This window comes from Eubalaena glacialis, chromosome 17, assembly GCF_028564815.1.
Source record: "Eubalaena glacialis isolate mEubGla1 chromosome 17, mEubGla1.1.hap2.+ XY, whole genome shotgun sequence".
NCBI lineage: Eukaryota > Metazoa > Chordata > Mammalia > Artiodactyla > Balaenidae > Eubalaena > Eubalaena glacialis.
The window spans coordinates 29,108,163-29,115,991 of record NC_083732.1 but is presented as its reverse complement, the minus strand read 5'-3'; positions in this window follow the sequence as shown (position 1 = coordinate 29,115,991).

Here is a 7,829-nt window from a genome sequence, read left to right as displayed (position 1 = left end):
TTCTTCTGCAACGTGCTTTCTTGATTTAACCATTGTCCTTACATAAGCATTTTATTACTGCTGTTAACTTGATTTTGAAAATGATTAACTTGTGAATTGTTCTAAGATTCTGTGAACTCTTTTAAGGCCAGAGTTAAAATGTTTCTCATGTTAATTATTCAAAAATTCAAATATGCCCGGTGATGGCTGCACAACATTGTGAATATGACTAATGCCACTGAATTGTACGCTTAAAAATGGTCAAAGTGACAAATTTTGTGTTATATGTATTTTGCCACAAGTTTTAAAAAGTTGTAATATACCAAAACTGTTTCTAAATGGGGGAGTCGTATGGTATGTGAATTATATCTCAACCACAGGTACTCTTGAGGAAAGTTTTACCCTGAATTGAACTTACTGCTATTGGAGATAAATGAGGTTGCTGGGGTTTCTATTTACTGATTCCTGATCCAAGGATGTTCCTAAGCATGCAGTAGATGGCTGTCTGGATTATTTATTGTATTACTTGTAGTTCTGGAATTAGAGCTGCACACAAGAAAAGGAGCTGGGGAAAAAAGAAAAAAAAAGGAAAGGAGCTGGGGATGGACCACTCCAAGTACATAGAACTAGCAAGTATTTAAGCTTAGGGACAAGAAGGCTGGCATTGGAGGTTTGAAGTGATTGGACTCTTGATATATTTTTAAAGTAGACCCTATAGAATTTGCTGATGATTTAGATGTGGGGTTATGAGAGATTGAAAGGAATAAGATTGACCAAGGTATGTGGGCCTGGCAACTGGAAGAATGAAGGTGCCTTTACAGTTTCTATTTACGAATGTATCTATCTGCCTTTTGATGACCTTTTTTCACTATTAAATTCAATGCTGCATGAACATTCTTTACAATTTCTTCTTTAATCCATATTTGAGTTTAGGATATTCATAGGAAAGGAATTGCTAGTTCACAGGGTTCTGCTGTTTTATTAGATGATTCCAAATTTCACAGCTTTGTCAACATTTAGTATTGTCAGACTTAAAGTTTTTGCTGATCTGATGGATGTGAAATTATATCCCAGAAGTATATTAGACTTGTGCCCATATTATACATGTTTACTCTGCTTTCTGTATTTCCATCTTTTACTTCTCTCTCCATGTTTCTGTCTAGGTATTTTATTTTGATGTATCTTCTGATTCACCAGTTACATATTGTCAAATGCTTCTAGGGGAGAAGTGATGCTGAATGTCAGGCTCACTTCTCCAGTTTTCTTTTTTCTTCAGGATTTTGACTGCTTAAACCCTTACTGCTTTGCTATATTTCTTATTTTTTCAAATAGACATATTAATATTTTATACATTTTTAATTATTTTTAGTGGGAGGGTTGTTTTGGTACAAGCTAGTCCACTCACTTGGAAAGAGAAGCCTCTACTTATATCTACTTGTACATAACAGGCAACTTCAATACTGATATGTTAAGGTGGAACTCTTGTTACCATTCTAATTTGTCTCAAGCCTCAGTAGATTTCATTACCACTCAATTGATCAAAACTATATTTAAATCTCTTTGATACTTTCCTTCATCCCCCACATCTAATCCATTACCAAGTCCTCTTGGTTCTATTTCCAAATCATATCTTTATTTGACCATGTATCTCCGATTCTACTACAAATAACTTGATCTTAGTCACTATCATTTTTCTTTTAGGTAATGGTGAAAAACTCTGAACTCATCTTTCTGCTTTAGTTCCTGTCTTTTCCAACCCATTCTCCATAGAAAAAGATAGACTACACTAAAAGTAAATTTAATGTTCTTTCATTTTTTGATTAAATTTAGAATTAAGTACATAGTGTTTATTTTCACTTGTAAATTCTATCTTTTGAACGTTTTCATACTACTTGATGCTGGTGTGTAATTCATAATTGACCTTAGACTCAGATTACTTGCTTAATAATTATTTTCTTATTAATTCTAATATATTGATAATCATTTAGTCTGTAGATAATGACAGTTTTGGTGTTTTTTCCTTTTTCTTTTCCTTTCTACTGTTTTAAAATCTTTTGATATCTAGGACATACTTTAGAGAGATAAACATACAAGAATGATCACAGCAGTATTGTTTCTCTTTGTAAAAATTTTAAAGCCATATAAATGTCCGTCAAACGGGAGAATGAAAATATATATTTTATTACATTTATGCAATGCAATATCACAAAGCTGTCAATATGAATGAACTAGAGATAATAGTGTTAATGTATATATATTTAAAAGCACAAAATTGAACAAAAGAGCAAGTTGCACTGTATATATACATAATATACATAGTATGTGGCTATATAGTGTTAATATTAAAAAAGAATGTCATCTATTATTTATGATACATACATATGTGATAAAAATATAATGATATTCAAGATAGGGGCTACTTCTTTTTTTTTTCTCTTTGGCCACATCACGCAGCATGTGGGATCTTAGCTCCTCCAGCAGGGATCGAACCTGTGCCCCCTGCAGTGGAACTGTGGAGTCTTAACCACTGGACCGCCAGGGAAGTCCCAAGATAGGGGCTACTTCTAAGGGTAAGTGAGGAAAGGAGAGTTGCATAGGGCTCTTCAACAATATTTGTAGTGTTTAATTTCTTAGGTTGAGTGTTTATTATTCTTTATATTTAAAAAATGTTTAAGTATTACTTTATCAGATTATATGTACTGCTTACAACTCTCCAATGGTTTACTATTGCCCTTAGAATAAAATATCAACATAATATGGTCTATGAGGCTCTACAAGATCATTTCCTGACTATTCTTTCCAATCTCCTCTCATTCCCCTCTCTTCTTGTTCAGGACACGTCAGTCACACTATTCCTCAAATCCTTCACCAGTTCCTAGTTTTCTTGCCTTAAGAAAGTTGCTTCTTTGTGTCTGTTTGCTCATTTGTAAAATGTGGATAATAAAAGTACCTAATTCATTGGGTTATTGTGAGAATTAAATGTGTTAGAACATAAAAAGTTCTTGGAATGGTACCTGGCATATAGTAAACATGCAGTAAATATTAACAATTATCATTGTTAGTATTAACATCACTGATGACATAATTTGATCATGAAAGACCTCTCAGGGGAAGCAGTATTTAACCTGAGAACTTAAGATGCAGAGATTGGGAGGGAGGAGAATTTCAGGAAGAAGGAAGAGACATGCAAAGCCTCGTAGGTGAAAAGCAACTTGATGTACTCAGGAGCTGAAAGATAGGTATTGTGTCTGGAGTCTAGTGAGTGAAGGGGCAAGTGACCGAAGACTGATCAAGGAGGGTCTTTTAGTTTTTACCTTACAAAGTTGTGTAATAATGGGTGTTGTATTTGTACTGCAACTCAGGTAGGTCCTCTTTGGGGTAGCCAACCTCTGAGATGATCCATACGCTCTTGTGTATTTCCCTCCCATACTGTGCTACCACTACTGTTGGTCTGTGTGACAATAGAATACAGAAGAGATGGTATGTCAATTATAAGATTATGTTACAAAAGGCAGTGAAATTCTGTTCCCCCTCCCCTCTCCTTCTCTCAACCTCGATTTTTCTCTCTCTCTCTTTCTCTCTCTCTCTCTCAGATTACTTGCTCTGGGGAAGGCCATTGGCCATGTCATGAGGAGAATTTATGGGGAGACCCACCTGGTGAGGAACTGAAGCCTCTCATCAGAAGCATGTGAGTGAGCCATCTTGGAAGAGGATCTTTCAGCCTCAGTCAAGCTTCAGATGATTGCAGTCCTCCTGGCCCATATATTGACTGAAATCACGATATACTCTGATTCAGACTCACCCAGCTAATGCTCTTTCAAATTTCTAGCTGACAGAAAATATGAGATAATAAATGTTTGCTTTTAATCACTAAATTTTAAATCACTAAATTTGGAGGGTAATTTATTATACAATAATAAATAAGTAATATACCTAGCATTGCTACACTAGCAACCTCAATAACGCCAGTGCAAAGGGGATGGGATCTGGTGAGTGCAATGTAGTAGTGGGTAAGGGAAGGTATAAATTAGAGGTCCCGTAGGTGTCCAGGAAGTACCTCTGGACTCAACAGGAGGATTTAGTTTAGTTCCTCCTAGCTGGTGAATTGAAGATACTAGTGAATACATTCCTCTTCTTATTTCTAATGCCTCAGGAACTGGGCAGGGCAGAGTGCTGTCATTCTCAGCAGTTAGTGACTCCCTGTCAAGCCTCTTTTAACTTAAGCTGACTAGGCTTGGAACCTGACCAGGGAAATGATGAGCCATGCTGTATTATGCCCAAGTAAATTAGTTTTGTCCAACTCTGGTGTTCGTGTCCACTTGAAGTTACAGAATCAATATAGTACTAATCTCCGTGCATTTTTCCTTATTCTGTGGATTCTCCAAAAAGAAATTAAGGCATATATTAATATTTCATGCTTCTCTATGCTAAGAAGTTTCCAGGAATTATTTCATTTAATCTGTACTCAAATTGATTTATGGTTATCCTTATTTTATCTATTTATTTTTTTTGGCCACACCCTGTGGCTTGTGGGATCTTAGTTCCCCAACCAGGGATTGAACCTGTGTCCCCTGCAGTGGAAGCACGGAGTCCTAACCACTGGACCACCAGGGAGTTCCCTATCCTCATTTTAGAGATGAGTAAATAGGCTCAGAGAACTTTAATAACTTGTCAAATATCCACATGCCATGTTAGAGTCAAGATTTGAACCTAGGTCTTTTGATTCTAAATTTCATGTTCTAAACCACTGCTATATACTGCATTCCCATAGTAGCTAAATACCTTTTCCCTGTAAGTGGCAAGATGAAAAGTTAATATACATCATTTTACCTGATTTTCTTTCAGATTTTAAAATTATTTGTGTACAAATGAATTTTTGCAAAATGATTTCCATTCTGTCCAAACGGTTAGGCTACTTTATTTTCTCCCTACATGTTAGAAATATGGATCAAATGGTCATAGACATCTCAGCTAAAGCCAGATGGATAATTTTTGAATCATCTCTTCTGTATATAGAACATTTTTTCTCTTGATCTTTATTTAGTACATCAGAAAAATTAACCTGTTAAGTGTTCATGTTTATAATGTCCTTACTAAGTTTTACATAGATTTTTTAGATGCCTGCTTTTATCTTGAGAGTCTCTGGTTAATAATTAGCATAATAGTTACATAGCATAATAATTTTAGGTGATTGAATGCTAAAAGTGGCAGTAGTACTCACTCCTTTTGTTCGTCTGTGCCTTGACTGTTGGTTGGAGGTAGAGATAAAGGGACTGACTTTAAATTTCTGCTGAACATATTTTGTATTTGCTTCAATATGGATGATTGTGAAGGGAATACTAGAATCCTCAGAGGCTTTGGACTTATTTGTCTGGTCCCTGCTCCCACTTTTTCTTCTATAAATGTATACGTATTCAGAGTATCAAGGGCCCTTCTCTGGTTTAGAATCCTGGTACCATGTCTGGTATAAGGACATCTATTCATAGGATGTTAAGAGTCTGGGGACCCTCGTGTACCCACAGCACTGTATCTGTAAACTCCTTTGACCCTGCACTGTAGCTTGTGTTATTAGTAGCTTTGACTTGTGCACCTTGAGGTGCATAAATGTGGACCAATTTTCCTGGTAAAATGGCCAACTGTGATACAGAGGGTTTGAGAAACATTCCCCTTAGAGTCCAGGACAGGACACTTGACAAGTAGGGTTGGCCAGTTACATGGTGGTTTTAGAACTGAAGCCCTGGAACAGCAAGTCTTTCATGCAAGGGAAACCTGGGAATTATGAGGCTGCTTGTAGTATGTGGACCATCCAGAGCAGTTCATTACTGCTGGGCTCCTGCACTCGAAAATGGTTTGTTTTAAAATCAAAACCACAATGAGGTATCACCTCACACCTATCAGAATGGCTATCATCAAAAAGACAAGAAATAACAAATGTTAGTGAGGATGGAATCCTTAGTGACTATTATCCCTAGAAATAGATACCCAGAAATTCTAGAAAGGCCACAGTAAGTGAATTCCTCTTTTGTGCTGTGGAACTACAAATGTTACCTATGAATGGGAGATTCAGGTTATGATTACTGTTTTGGCATTGTTTTCATACCTACCCTTTGGCTGGGGGCTTTCACTTGCCATGATTGAAGATGACTGTGGATACTACTCCATGGAATAGATGGGCTGGCTCTTTGTGGGTGGGATGAAAGATTTTGATCAGAGAAAGACATTTCACAAAACTGGGAAGTGCCTCCTTAAAGGCAGTTTAAAGGAAAACTTAAAGGGAAAATCCTTTTTTTGAACATTTAATTCCATATCAACCCTAAACATCTTTTTCTTTTTAACAAGCAATGAGATCTGGGGGTGAGGAGCAATAAACTAGCTGTATTTGGGACGAATTTTTTTTTTTAAATAAATTTATTTATTTATTTATATTTTATTTTTGGCTGCATTGGGTCTTTGTTGCTGCGTGCAGGCTTTCTCTAGTTGTGGTGAGCGGGGGCTGCTCTTCGCTGTGGTACGCGGACTTCTCATTGCGGTGGCTTCTCTTGTTGCAGAGCACGGGCTCCAGGCGTGTGGGCTTCAATAGTGGTGCGTGAGCTCAGTAGTTGTGGCTCGTCGGCTCCAGAGCACAGGCTCAGTAGTTGTGGCGCACAGGCTTAGTTGCTCCATGGCATGTGGGATCTTCCCAGACCAGGGCTCGGACCCGTGTCACCTGCATCGGCAGGTGGATTCTTAACCACTGCGCCACCAGGGAAGTCCTGGGACTAATTTGTATTTGTTCATGTCTGCTGGATTGACACCTTAACTGCCAAGCTCAGAGCCTTTCTACACAGTTGAATGATCTCTACCCTTTTCCAACCTCTCTGTAGAAATGTGAGGTGGCAGGCCATCAGGTCTCTCTCCTAGAGTGGCACCCTTGGTGCACCAGCCCACTTGTCCTCTGCATAGCCAAACATACCTTCCTGGGCTGTCCAGAATCTGCAAGACCACCTGTTGTCTACCAACCTTGTGCCTGTAAACTATTTAGAGTGTGCAAAAAGTGTCATATGTGGTGTTTTCCTTTGAACTGTGTTCTACAGACCAGACTCCTTAGTTATCATTATAAAACATCAACTTTTTAACTCAGAGACCTGTATTCTAGAGTATTTGAATCAACTTTCAAACAGAATATAGACTACATGCCCTTCAGACACCTGCTATTTGTGAATTTCTTTGCCAGACACATTTTATCGAAAACCTCACTGAGACAAAATTTGAAAAGAAGAGTTGGGCTCTGATTTATTCATCATTCACTTGGTCATCACAAGACTCTCCATGTATTATTCCTGTAGTAAGCTAGTCCAAGTATATATGCTAGATCCAATTTTATCCCTAATTGCCCATGATTTTTTTTTTCTCAACCTAGGTTCTCTGATACCTATTTGCTTTCTCTAGGATTTAATTTTCATTTTGTATTAATCATTTCAATGCTATCACTAAAAGTGGTTTGCAATTATGTTTAGAATAGTGGTGTCAGGTCACCAGTGAGCATCGTGATAAATACAAATGGGAACATTTATGTTGACACTGGTAGGGTCATATTGACAAAAGCAGTTTCAGAGAAGTCAGTCAAAGGGTGAAAGAAAATAAATATTTGGTAAGAACTAGTGTAGACTCTTCTTTGGTACTATCTCTATATGGCATTCCAGCCTCAGTCACGCAAAAAAGTAGAGCTAAAATCAATAATGGAATACTTCTGAGGTGTTGCCAAGATCCCAAGCTGAAGCAGAATATCAGAGGAGATGCCCCCTATAGGGATGTACACCTACAGTCCATTCACTTATTCACTCATTTGTCTGTGCATTCAGACATTTATT